General features: G+C 39.6%; 1 protein-coding gene across 1 annotated transcript in view; it reads left to right on the top strand.

Moving 5' to 3' along the window:
• The window catches only part of GPC6 (glypican 6), a 1,081,755-nt gene that overhangs the window by 871,163 nt on the left and 195,706 nt on the right, over positions 1–14,886 (top strand). The window lies entirely within an intron of this gene.

Here is a 14,886-nt window from a genome sequence, read left to right on the forward strand (position 1 = left end):
CTTCCCACAGGGAGCCTGCTTCTCCCGCTGCCTGTATCTCTGCCTCTCTCTCTTTATCTCTCATGAATAAATAAATACATTAAAAAAAAAAAGCAAAATCCCATTTTCCCACACTACCTCAGTAAATTCAAATGATGATTACATGGCAAGGAATTATAGATTCTACATTTAAATGCATCAGAACTAAATAGAAGCACTTTGAAATCATGTCTTCATTTTTAAGCTCTAACAAGGTGAGGAGACTGAAAAGGAACATGGAATAAGGAAGCACTGAGATTAAGAAATTGTATGGAAGAAGGGTAGGACTTCGAGGCAGACAAATGTTGGGGGACAGGCAGTAGTCCGGGCAGAGGGAACAGCATACCCAAAAGCACAGAGGTATGAGAGGGCCTGGATAACTTGAGGAAAAGTTAGAACAAAACTACAAGTGTGAAGAAAAGAGTGGGGACAGAGGGGCATTGTTAGGTAGGAAGGGCTCTGAACCACAGAGGCATTCTGTATCCTACCTTCCATCAATGGTAGAGACCCATTCAAGACTTTGAGAAAGGCAACGCTTAATAACATCATCACTTGTTGAACACCTCTTATTTTACCATTGGTTCGTCTCTATTCCACCGCATTCCACTTCTCAATCTATAATAGCTTTTAAAAAGTAAGTGCTTCCTTGGAAGTAGCACATTATTTGCAGGGACCTGTTTCTAGACCCCCAGTGGATGCTTGAAGTATGCAGGTAGTAGTATCTAACCTTGTAGAGCCTATGTTTTCTCCCTGACATACGTACCTATGATGAAGTTTAATTCATCAGTTAGACACAGTAAAAGATTGATAATAGCTAATAATAAAATAGAACAATTATAACAATATATTATAATAAAAGTTATGTGAATATGGGTCTTTCTCTCTCTGTTTCCCCCAAAATATCTTATTTTACTGTACTGTTCTTCTTGTGATACTGCAAGGATAAAATGCCTACATGATAAGATGAAGTGAAGTAAATGATGTAGCTCTGTGACATGACATGAGGCTCCTACTGACCATACATCAAAAGGAGGATTATCTGCTTCAGGACCACAGTTGACCGCATAAAATGAAATCATGGGTCATGGGGACTACTGTATTTTTGTATGCTAAGTGTAGGTACATAAGTTATCTTCAGACCTTACAGTAACTTGCAAGGTAGGCATTATTATGACCAATTTTCATAGGCTAGTCAGGGCAGTTAAGAGATTTGATCAAAACAATCCTTAGTGAGCCAAAATTTCTACCCAAGTCTCTGGCTCCAAACCCTGGCCCTTTCTAGAATATGACAATGCCATGCTTACATTCTTACATTCCATAAATACTAGTTGTACCCCTTTTCTATTCCAGAAACTGGATGGTGGCACATTATTCTCTACCATCTTAGATGTTCTGTTTCCCTGTGTGTACACCAACATGCTCCCCTGCAGGTTTGCCGGAGTTAAAGCAGGGGGAAATCGCCCTAGCGAAACTGTCTGGGGTGAGAGTGGACTGGCACTGTCAGGGGAGAGGAGCCCAGAGCTAAAACAAAATTACACTCCCCAAATAGCTTTTTTATTACTGCCAAGTAGTGATAAGTTCCCAGCATGTTCTGGACCTAATTGATAAGCAAATCTTTTTGGACCAGAGCAACATTATGACTTTTCATGGTCCCTGAGCACTTTTGCCTTTTTGGGTTCCTTCCTCCACTAAAATATATATATAATTATATATAATATGTATTATATATTATAATGTTATGTAGATATATAATATTTACAACTCTATTGGAGTAAGGTTGAATATAATCCAAGTGGAATTCATTATTATCTATTCATTATTATGGCATTCATTTTCCTCCTGATTTTAAAAGGAATTAAAGTTTTAAAACTTTTCTGGGTCCCTATCGGTACCACAGGACCTGGGTGCTGTGAGTAAGTCTGCCCTGCTGAAGACTGGAATGTTACTCCACCTCCACATGGTAAAGGAATACAGAGTTAATACCAGAAAGTGCCACCCTCATGGGTGTGGGTTGGAAACTGGATCAGAGTCATTTCCATCCGTGAGACCCAGCCTCCTAAGACACTTCAGCAGGTGGGAGCCACTTTCCACCAGCTTGCCCAGTAAGAATATATGGAGAGAATAAGTTCCCCGAACTCCTAAGGAAGGAGAACCCAATGGACAAAGGCAGCATGGTCTCCTAAAAGAAAAAAAAAAATCTTACATCATTAAATCATACTTCACAGTGGCTTGGGGGTTAGGTTACAATCAAATGAATATAGAGAAATGGACAAATAGCATTTTAAGAGGTTATTGCATGCCTATAACGTCCCAAACCCTGTGCTAGCCTCCAGAATACAGAAATAATAATATAATATAAAATATAATATAATATACACGAATGCCACCCCTCAGGGGTTTGTTACTCTACTCAAGAAGTTATGCTTTAATTAAATAATCTACAATTAAATTATGACTTTGCCTTTCATGAGGATTTAATGAAGTTTAACTTTTAACAAACATCTTTACTACAGGATGGGAAGCAACTTTCACGATCTGACTTTTAAAAGAAAAGCAACAGCTGACAATAAATGACTGCCTCTCCTGATGCCATTGCAGTAATTTCCCAGATCTCATTTGTCACACATTAAAATTTCCAAGAGCGAAATACCTTAGCCCTTGAAAATGAGATGAGATCACAGGTTGATCTTGTAGGAAAGTGGCAGGCAAAGAGCTGGAAATCCTTTTAAATACTTTCCACCTCCCAAATCTTATCATTCTGATATTATGCTAATCAATGAAATTGTAGACGTGGCATTTAGAATACCTGAAAGCTACGCAAGCGATGAAGAAGGGCTGTGCTGAAGTCTTGGAATAGCAGACTGGGGCCAGAGAGGGTGTGTGTGTGTGTGTGTGTGGAGGAGCTGGGGGGAGGGCTGCCTCTTGAATCTCAAAAGGATAGTGATTGTGAATATGATGGGTAGGTTCCACAAGAGGGAGGAACAAGTGAACCTGATAAAAACAGATGCAAAGAGGAGAGAGACATGATAGATTCTTCTGCAGCTGATTACAAAGGAAACTAGAGCAAGTTTGCACAAAAGCAAGCCATCTCGATCATGCCCGAAAGAAACATGCGATTGGCAGAGAAGTCCGGTGGGGCTGAAAGGCCTCCTCTCTGGGTCGGATTCACACTCTGCGGAGACCCCGGTGAGCGCTGCAGACCGAGATCGTGTTGGAGGAGCCTCGCGTGGGGAGCCCACTTTGACGTTGCCCGGGTCTCCTGCCTGAGCATCGTCCCACATTCTCAGTTCCAGAGAAAATGAAAAATTGCACCGTGGCTTCGGAGTGAAGGGATGAATGAGAGGCGAACACTCCAAGTTGGGCAGGCAGGCCTCTGGGGATGAAATTTCAGAGTCACCGCTTCAAGTTATTTTGTGGCACAGAGTTGATTAAAAGAGCCTTCCTTTGGCCCTGCTGACAACGCCCTTGGAGGCGAGAGACAGAAATGCTAATTTCTGCAAACCCTGGTTGCCACCCCCCAAAGAACAGGAAATAATGAGTGCTCTGAAAGGTGACACAGACAGACTTGTGGTTCTGGTTTGTAACCCGAAGGCAACAACGCACAAACAATGACAACAGGAGTCATGAAACCCTGGCTTTCCTTTCCAGGGCAAGGAAGAGCAGACCAAAAGCAACCTATGTTCCTGGGCTGGAAATCAAACCCTCTGCCTTGATGGCTTTCACCGCTAATTTCATTGAACCGACCCCCTGTTAGCTGGGGCCCTTGAATGTATTCGTGCCGGTACCTCAGCCTCGCAAGAGGGCCAGAGGGACTGAGCAGGTGGCACCGAGTGATGGCTCCGGGAGGCCTCGAGCCCAGCGGCAGCCCGCACCGGCCATCGGGGAGAGATTCTGGTGGTGACGGATACTGAGTGATTAAATCTGCTTGGAAAGTTAGCCAGAAGACAGAGAAATTGAAAAGGGAATGTGGTTAATTCCTTTTGGGCACTGACTGTTCCCCATAAGTATTAACTCTTTGCAATCTTCAGATTCCGACCGGATTTTCATGTTTTCAGCTGGATGTACTGATTTGAACCTGGCAGAAAATGCCAACGTAAGACCCGCCAAACCGTTTGCAAATGTTGAAAGGATGGAAGTGAGGCCATGAGAATTTTCCGAGCACTGCCTTTGCTTGCAAAAATTGTAACAGGTGTCCTGTGTGGACATTTTGAACCATCACATTTAATTTGAGCCGTTTAGCAAAGATCCTGAAAGCAGAGAGGTAGACAGAATGGCACTTACAGACTTTCTCTAGGATGAGATCATTTTTCTCTCCCAGTTCTACAACCAGAGATGGAAGAAATAGTTACGAAATGTTCTTAATGTTAAGAGACGCTGTTTTATAAGAAATTGACCCTTTGTTTATTTTGTGTATTCCCTTGTGCACGTGGGTGTGCCATTTTAATTCAGCTGAAATTTATTTTATTGTCTTTGATTCTTTCCACCTGAGCATGCTGGGTTGGAGGAGGCAACTTGTCAACCTCCCTGCTGCTCGAGAAAGACCATTCAACACCCTCAGGACCTGAGTACTGATTCTGCTGCTCACCTTCCAGATAAATCAATAAGACTGATATGCTCAGCCCTACAGCAAGTTCACCCATATACACCAGCCCACTGGAGGCAGAGCCAGGTTAACATAGATTTCGAGTCTTCTTTTTATTTTATGCTTCTGTCATTTTGTCTTGTGAATATTCTCGAATGAAACGTTAGGAGACTCTTGGGGAATAAGGAAAGCTGTTAGACTTTCACTGTGAGAACACCTGGGGAGCGTCAGGGTGCACGAGAGAAGCAGCTTATTAAGTGCTTCGGTAAAAGTAAAAGAACAAATTTGTCACACTGCGTGACATTCAAAAGAACAAATGCTTCCTAGATTAAAATGCTAAGGAAGGTAACTCTGGGGAGAATAGAACATTCCAAAGTATATTCATGATAGGGGATGCCTGAGTTGAAAAAAGTGATTTTGCTAGGGGGTAAAACCAAGAGATTTGTCTTTCTATGCATTTTAGTCATTACCAGCCTGAGCTCCTTGAGGCCCTAGTTTAACATTTCTGATTTCCTAACATCTTTTATGGCATATAGCACAGAGCAGGTGCTCAGAACGTATCTGTGGTGCTACGGATTAGCATGAAAACCACATCCATGTGCTTTAGTGACCCTTTCCATGATCCTAAAATGGCAGAGGTTTGAGATGAAGGAGTATCCTACATGACCCCAAACAGCAAAAACCATGAAACCATGGAGTCCTGCAATGGAAGCTCCATGCATAAAATATATGCTACACAGGAGCAAATCCCGCAAGTGATTTTGTGAAGTGACAAAAATGTGGCGTTGATGGGCATTCTCATTTTGTTTTCCGTTTTAGGGAGGCTGAGTCATTGAGGTGAATGGTTTGGAAAGACAGTGAGCCACTGCTGATAAACCCTCCAAAAGTGCACACACACTGGCATAGCAGCAGCAGCTTTCCCGAAAGCACAAAGGATAATGATGATAAAGGTTTTTGTTAGATTATAGTTTTATGGTATCATTATAATCAAGTCTATATGATGAAGGTAGCCACGAGAAGACAAATGAAAGAAGTGAGCTATCTCTAAACTATTTTTTTAAGATTTTATTTATTTATTTGAGAGAGAGAGAGAGAGCATGAGCAGAGGAAGAAGCAAATGGGGAAGGAAAGCAGATGGAGAGGGAGAGGCAGACTCCCCACTGAGCAGAAAGCCTGATGTGGGGCTCCATCCCAGGACCCTGAGATCATGACCTGAGCCAAAAGCAGACACTTAACCCACTAAGCCACCCAGGTGCTCCTGAAATCTTTTTCCCAAATAAAGATGAGCATTTTGTAGTCCATTTGCTGAGTAGGGACATGAATCAAGACACTGCCACAAAGCGCATATTAATTCATCTCAGTAATGATCACATTCTCTATGTTACTCAATTCCTCTATCTATAAAAAAGCATTTAAAAATATACCACTTTCTTGCAACATGTAAGGATAATGAGAAAATAATCATAGCAGAATCCTTTCAGACCCTCAAAGGCATGGAGCAGCAAATTGTGGCACACTGGCCAAATTCTGACCACTGCTTGTCGTGGTAAATAAAGTTTTATTGAAACCTAGCCATGCTTATTCATTTGCATATTGTCTATTGCTGCTTCTATGCTTCAATAGCAGAGCTAAGTAGTTGCAACAGAGATCATGTCTCCCACAAAACTGAAAGAAAATATTACTGTCTGGCTCTTTATAGCAAAAATTTGACAACCTTGCTCTAAGAAAACAATCTTAGTTTTAGAGGCTGAAAAAATGTGCTGATGCATACTGTTATATAAATGACCAAATTATATGCATTTCCAAGCCTCTTAACGGTGAGTGTGCATGTGCATGTGTCTTAATGAAGCCACAAGAGATGACATATCCAGGCAAAAAGGATTGAGTTAAGTTCAGATAGCCACCACTGGTGACTTTTCCTGGGCAGTGACCTAATACCGGCTTTGAATTTGGTTGTATTTACAAGGAGCGCCCGTGAGTGTTGAGCAGTGGTTGAGAAGGAATTGACCTTAATAAGAGAATAAGGTTATGGTGTGTAACTATGGAGTTGATGGTCTCAGGAGTAAGCGGGAGTGTTGTAGAGATGATTCAAGTATCAGTGGGGTGGTTAGATTAATGACTTCAGAGATTCCTTCAAACCCTAAAACACTTGATTCTGTGAAAATATCTCCACAGGGCTGTGTTCTGAGCTGTTTCATCTCATGGCATGGTGGTGTAAAGAAGAGGTAGCAATTCTCCAGTTCTAGAAATATAAATATTGAGGTTTCAGTGAGTGCCAGAGTTAGCACACCTGGAGACAGAGCCCATCTCAAACTTTGAGAACACTGGTAGCTTTACTCACTCCTTTTCTATCTGAACCAAAATAAAACAGCACAAATTTGATCCTGCTCATCAAATGCCCTGCTTCTTATGTGCAATGCCGTGTTTCTTACATGCAAATTTGGTGGCAAGCAGAGAGAACCATGGAATACTCATGTACTTTCTATTGTCCCCTTCTTCTGTCTGTAACAGACATTTAGTAATTTTTCCAATTACTGCAGCAAGGTTATGAGGATCAGTGGGAATATAATTGCAAAGTGCTTGGGAATACTTTAAAGCAAGAAGCCCTCATCTTTCATTATCATGTTGATTACCAACTACCACAAATAGCCTACTCCTCCATATATCGCCTTATTGTCTTTCATTTAGGCTAAGAGAAAGGCTACTAGTTACACATGATTTTTGTTCTCTGGAAATAAATGACACGAAATGAATAAATCATGTACTACTGCAGGTTTTCAGTCAGGGCATGAGATTACTAAATTATGCACCATGTAAAAGAGGGAGCTGGAAGGAAATCAATCTTTGGCTAAACCTGAGTGATCCATACACTAGGATTCTAAAGTATGGGTTAGGGACCCTCTGTGCAGGAGTTCTCATAACCTAGTTAGGTTGGTAATTAGGACACAGGCACGACCAAAAGGGGCAAAAATAAGATTGTTGAACAGCAGCCAAGTGAATTTTAGAATAATGAAGAAATATCAAATAGGGTAAATCAATGGAGTTAGAGGACACAAGGGGGAAATGAAAAACATTCAAAGATAAATTAATGTAGACCCAAGGGTTATGCAAGCAATTTACTATAAATATACTAGGAAAAAAGAGGCAGATGTAGGTGAATATGGAAGTAGAAAACTGGTAAACCATTGTTGGAACTAAGAAAGGCATAAAACAAATAGTATGGTAAAACAGAAGGTCAGTGAAGAAGAAAGAACAGCATTTAAGGAAAAATAAAGACATTCTTTTGTAGATGGCAGACTGTTTAGCAAAAGTTCTTGCCATCTCGTCATGGATTATAATAGCTTTACAAATTTGATATAAAGTAAATTTGGCCAGTCTCACTTTCAGTTATGATCACTGGGGTCTCATGTACAGTGTAGTGACTATAGTTAATAATACTGTACTGCATATTGAAAGTTGCTAGGAGAGTAAATCTTGAAAATGGTCATCTCAGGGAAAAAAAATGTAACTGTGTAAGTGTGAGATCACTGCGATCATTTTGTAATATATATGAATAGTGAATCATTATGTTGTACACCTGGAGCGTATCATGTTACATGTCAGTTATACCTCTGTAACAGACAACAGTAACAACAACAACAAGAACAACAACAACTCTGAGATTTCCTCCTCCCACAGTCACAGGAAAGAACATGTTCTTACCTCTTAAACACAGATGGAGAGTTTTAGCCAATCTGCCTGTTTAAAAGGCAGCAAATCCATGATTCCATTCTTTTTTTTTTTTAATTGACCTATAAAAAGGTAAAGTACGCTAATCTTGTGTGTACAACTCAATTAACTTTTACGGCTGAACATATTACTATAGGTACCACTAAAATCAAGACAGAACATTTCCAGGAGCCTGAAAGGTTCCCTTGTATCTTCTCAGGGTGTATCCCCCAGTATAATTATCACTCAGATTTCTACCACTATCAGTTAGCTTTGCCTGGATGAAAGCTTATATAAATGGAATTCTATAGTATGTACTCTTTTGCATCTGACTTTTTTCATTCAACATAATATCTATGAGAGTCATTTGATGTTCCTGTCTGTACCAGTAGTCTATTCTTAGTTACTGCTTCATAACTTTTTCTATAAAGGATCAGAGAGTTTAGGGGAAAAAATGTTTTGTGGACAATATAGTCTTTGTCTGAGCTACTTAACTCTGCCTTTGTAGCACAAAAGCAGCCATAAACAATATGTGAATGAAGAGTGAGTGTGTTCCAATAAAGCTTATTTACCACGATTTGGCCTGTGGGCTGTATTGCTCAATCCTCCTCGATGGTGTTTCTTTGCATAAATATAGCACATTTCTTTTTTCATTTTCTTGTTGACAAACATTTGGTTTGTTTCCAGTCTTTTGGTAAACATTTGTATTCATTTCTCTAGGACATATATCTCAGAGTAAAATTACTGGATCATATACTTGTTGTTATGATTAGCTTTAATAAGTACTTCCAAACAGTTCTCTAAAGTGGTTATAACTGATTTTCACCCCCCACTGGTGATATATGAGATGCTCCACTTCCATGCCAATACTTGGTATTTGATATAGTCAGGTTTCTTTGATTATAACCATTCTGGTGATTGTCTGGTCGATTCACTTTGTGGTTTTAATTTGTATTTCTTTGATGAACAATGTTGAGCACCTTTTTTTTTTTTCTAATGTGGGTTGCTGGTTCCAGTAGTACCTTTTGTGAAGTTTTTATTCAGTTCTCCTGCTCATTTTTTTAAAATGGGTTGTTCTTTTTATTATTGATTTGCAGGAGTTCTTTATATATTCTGATAGCAAGTTCTTTATGTGTATTGTCGAATTGATATCACAATCAAGATTGTGTTCTTAAAGCAATCACAAGCAGTTGAAGTCATGACTTTTTTTTTTTTCTTCAATAAGATCCTTTCACTTCATCAGTTGAATCAGCCCTGAGTGGGTAACAGAATCAATCAGGATATGTGAACAGCATCTCAGAAGTCCGGGAGCTTGTAGAGACAAGTCAGTTCTGCCTTGAAGATGTGGTATGGAGTCTCTTGCTCATTTCCTCTCCAGAGATGTGGTCTTCCCTTCTCCTTTGCTTCCAGGTCCAGACCCTGGAAGCAAAAGTAACCTTCTGGGAGAAAGATACAGAGGACTTGAAAATGTAGCAGTGCATTGGAACTATACCCCAAAAGTAGAGCCATTCCTAACTCTACCATTCCTATTCCTCTGTGAAATGAATGTCCTTCATGTTGTAATTTACAGCCTCCTTTTAAAAAGGAAGTCAGTATACCATGAACCTAGTTTTGTACTGCCTGGCAGATATCACACAACAGTCCAAATATGTTGTCTGGAATTCTGTATTCTGCGCTACACATTCCCTCTTTAGCTATGCATTCTCCCTCTATTAAGTTATTGCCAAGCAAAGGTGATTTATTAAGATGAGAAGCAGACATTGCTAAAACAGGAAGAAAAGCAAAAAAGAAATAAATGTTTCCTCAGAACCCACAAAGGAGAACAGATGTCAGCAGAAGCAGATGTATGCTTCTCTGGGGTGAAAGAACGAATATTTAATGCAATCAGAATCCCAGTAACATAAGTAACCAAGAAAGTGTAATATCTAAAACTTTGCAGAACTCCTTCATGTGAGGCGATGCATCCATAAGTGCTACCCAATGTAGCACAAGCTACCAGTGACAAATGTTTTCAAATATTCTTTAAAAGAGGAAAAAAAATGGCCTAGGTTATTTTTATATGCAAGGTTATGTTTGTCCTATTTTTAGCATTAGAAACCCATACAGAAAAATTTGCCTTTAGGAAGAAGTTATAAATTCTACATTCTATTTAGTTCAATCAGCTAACCAGCAAATGTCTGCCTACGACCCTCAAGTGACATAATGAATGATTAGTTCCCTCCCAAAATTCTTTTTAGGCAGACATCTGGAGAAAAGTAACTGAATGAAATGGGCAAATTGTTGCCATCTAAAGTATAAAGTTCTACATGCAACTACCCAGATAAAAGCACTGGGGAGAATATTTGCAGCAAGTGTGACTTTAAAAGGAACATATGGGGACTCCTGGGTGTCTCAATGGTTGAGAGTCTGCCTTCAGCTCAGGTCATGATCCCAGGGTCCTGGGATCGAGTCCTGCATCCGGCTCCCACCAGGAAGCCTGCTTCTCCCTCTGCCTATGTCTCTGCCTTTTTTTCTGTGTCTCTCATGAATAAATAAAATTTTTCAAAAATTTTTTAAAAATAAAAGGAACATATGATACATGAGTTATATAAAAAGCTCCCATATATGGATTTTTTTAAAAATGAACACTTTCAGAGCAAAATTGTCAATGGTTTTGAACCAGTAATTAAGAAAGAAAGAACTAAAGTTAGTTAGTAAACATTAATGTAATGTTAAACCCAACTACAGTACTGTAGGAAAAAAACAAGTGATATCAATTGTTTTCTAATGAAAAAAAAGCATGTAATAAAATATAATCATATATGTTGTTTAGGTGATACATTAGTTTAGGCTTTGGAAAATTAAAAAAACATGAATAATATCTATATGTTTTAACACAGTCATTTTAGTTCTTTCGACCCACTCTCCAGAAATAGTCATGTACGTTAACAGGAATTGTAAATCGGCCATAATTTCCAATGGTTATAACAATAACAATAATAATAATAACAATGGGAACCCCATGACCAAATATAAAGACATCATCTTCCTCTGAAGAAATATTTCTTAGTTTAAAAAATACTTTTTACTTTTTCCTCTGTCACATGCTATATGACACTTGTCATATAGCATATGTTTTAAATTCCATCTGTTCCTTCTTTCCAGATCCCCATCTCCAGATATCTTTTACTGATATACTATCCTGAAATTCTTTCAAAGGCATGCATCATTCTCTTTTGTGGGCCTTTAAATATTTTAACTTCTCCTCCTATCTCCCATTATCATTCAATTCTAGAGGTATGGTGACATAAAGTATGGTAAATTCATTCAATGAGAAGTGGTTTAATTATATAAATTGTGTGCAAACCATCAGAAGTGATTATGCACAATGTTAAACAATGATTTCGGCAATATTTTTAAATGTCTGTGTGTAAAAGAAACACACTAAAATGTACCTATTATTGTCTTTGATACATGGGACGGCGAGTTTTGCCTTCCTTTCTTCCTTTATATATTCAAAACTGTTCACATTTCCCTATATAGGATGTACTTTTCCCATAATAAAAATACAAATCATTAAAGTAATTGCTTTCTGGGGCAGCCCGGGTGGCTCAGCGGTTTAGTGCCACCTTCAGCCCAGGGCCTGATCCTGGAGACCCGGGATCCAGTCCCATGTTGGGCTCCCTGCGTGGAGCCTGCTTCTCCCTCTGCCTGTGTCTCTGCCTCTCTCTCTCTCTCTCTCTGTGTGTGTGTGTGTGTGTGTGTGTCTCTCATGAATAAATAAATAAAAATCTTTAAAAAAGAAAAGTACTCAGAAAAAAAAATTTTTTTAATAATAAAAAAAATAATTACTTTCTTCTTCAGAAGACCACTACACCCACAACTCTCTTTTAACCATTTTTATCAAATGGGTTTTTGGTTTCCTCCCCAACATCTCTGAACAGCAGATCTCAGAGTCTTACCATTTATATTCACTCTCTTGTTGCACTGCAGCCAGGCTGAACGTCTGGCATGTGCAGCCAGCAGAGGTGGGAGCAGATAGGATGAAGAATCTAAATGCCTGGAAGGAGCGAGTTCTCCTGCTTTGCTGGGAGGTACTTGCACACAGTATATCAGCTGTGCTTCAGCCAAACAGTATTCGAACTGCAAGAGGCTTGGCCTGATTTCAGTCTCCTTTCTAGTTGCTTCTACGTTCCCTCTTTCTCGTGCCTGAAGCCTGTTGCAGGATACATCTGCTGCCTCGACTTATCTGATTCTAAGGCTTTGAATCCAGCTCTGAGCACCTTGCTTCTATGGGAACTTTTCCTTAGCGGTAACAAATGACCTGGTCCTGATGGTATCTCCATCATCTCCGGTATCTTCACCCTCCTGCCTGTCTCTGTCCTTAAGCTCAGAGAAGTCGGTCCTTAAGCTGACCTAGATTCTGTCATTTATATCTTTTGAAGTGGCTCCTTTCTCTGATGTCTAAAGACACTGAGTTTTTCTGCAAACCATCTCCCACACTCTGGAAATACTCTTCAGAAATCTGTCTCCTCTCCCCTCCTTCCATCATCATGGTTTCCTCTAGCATCTTGTTGGCATTTACTTTGAGAGAGTGAAGTTGCATGGAAAACTGACACCTCAAAGGGGGGAGTATTTAGCCATGGCCACACCGGTCCCATGTAGGAGGAGTAGAAACTCGATGCCCTTGACTCACAAGGGCTTCTGAATGCCTGCTCTGTGTCTTTCTCGATGATCGATCATTGTTTATAAATGTGGAACTTGGTTTGTTTCTTTCTTTTTTACTGAATTCATGTTTTTCCCTGGATAGTATTAATCTCGGGTAAACTTTTATAAGTTTTTAAAAGAACATCAAAAGTGATATGAACCCTAATTACAACCCATTTGTCAAAAATAAAAGAAAAAACTAATTTAACCACTGTTCACAAGCTTTTTGACAGGCTTCCTCTAAAAATTACTATTTCTGTAGGTAGCTGAAAAAGCACAACAGGAGGAAAATTTTGCTTTTGACTATGACTTTTTCCTTGGAGAGTAATATCACTAGGAAATTTGCTTTTTTTCTATGTCTTTTCTTTACCGAATAAGGCCATTACATTGGAGGTAAAATATCTGCAGAAAAAAAGGTGTGATCAGAAAATAAAATTATTTCACTCACCAGATACAAGAACCTATTATACTGCTATTGGGATTTAAAGAGAAATAATGCCTGATCCCCAGGTGCTTACCATCCCAGTAAGGTGGGCGGGCATATGAACTGAACAGCATGATAAGGTATTACAGGTACAACTGGTGTGTGGGATTTAGGAGCAACATATGGGGAGAAGGATGTGGATGGATAGACTGCCTAGACAATGAGACTCCTACTTGAAGACTTGGAAAGGGGGCCTATAGGCATGAGGTGTGTGATAAGGCTCAGAGACATCATTGCAGAGAGTATCATTGGAAGATAAAGGGGAGCCATGGAGAGATTTACACAAACAAATCCCATGACCAGCACCATAAATAGTTGACAGTTCCTAGGGTCATCTGGTGTTAAATTATGTGTGAGCACTAACTCCCTAAGACATATGTGCTTTGGTTGAGACCTTACCACATGTTGGGATCTTGCTCTTCTGCATTGATAAAGAGGCTGTTTAGTGGTGTCTGATACCCTTTTCAAATACGGCAATTTGATCAACTGAATGCAGTCTTTGAAGCCACAATAAATGCATTTTGTGCTTAAGTAGATAATGAAAATAGCAAGAAAAATCAATGAATTAAACCACTGTTTGGAGGCATCCTTACTATATTGAAATAGAAGATGTTTGGAGTGAGCTGCTTGCAGAGGGAGGGACTGTTCACAAAAGAGATAATAGGAGATAAGTGGCCTTCTTTTCCCTTAGCAATCAGTGCTTATTTGTCCTTAGCAATTTCCTTAATTTTCTGCTGGGCATACATGTCCCCTTCAAAATAGTATAATCTACTGGAAATGAAGTTGATCAATAGGCAATCCTGAGGGGATTTTTTAAAACTATTTTTTTTTGAAATCTAGGTATCAGTAGGGACAAATTAGAAAGTAGATTATACGTCCTTATTCTCCTAGATCTATCTTCTTGCTTCAAAGGGAAGGGCACGTGTGTGTGTGTGTGTGTGTGTGTGTGTGTGTGTGTGTGTGAATGCTTTCATAGATTAGAGCAATGGGTCTCCGTCTATGGAGCAGCAAAATCACCTGCAGGGCTTGTGAAAGCACAGATTGCTGAGCCCATCTACCATTTCTACTTCAGGTGATCTGGGGCAGGACCTGAGATTTGGCATTTATAGTAAGTTCCCAGGTGATGTGGATGAGGCTGGTCTAGAAACCACACTTTGATGGACTGTATTAGAGACTCCTTGGACTCTTCTCTTCCCCTTACACCAGGTACCCACAACACTTGCTAGCATGCAGGAGAGAAGGCCTGAAACTGATCATTCAACTCATCATTCAGTGAGGACCTAGTGGAAGGTAATATTTGTTACTATATGAAGACTCTGTTTATTTTTCATAAAGAATCAAAATTGCAGAGCTAGGAAAGGCTTGAAATATTATCTAATTTAACCTGTGTTATCCACAGATGAAGACA

The sequence above is a fragment of the Nyctereutes procyonoides genome, unplaced genomic scaffold (assembly GCF_905146905.1).
Source record: "Nyctereutes procyonoides isolate TBG_1078 unplaced genomic scaffold, NYPRO_anot_genome, whole genome shotgun sequence".
NCBI classification, from domain to species: Eukaryota; Metazoa; Chordata; class Mammalia; order Carnivora; family Canidae; genus Nyctereutes; species Nyctereutes procyonoides.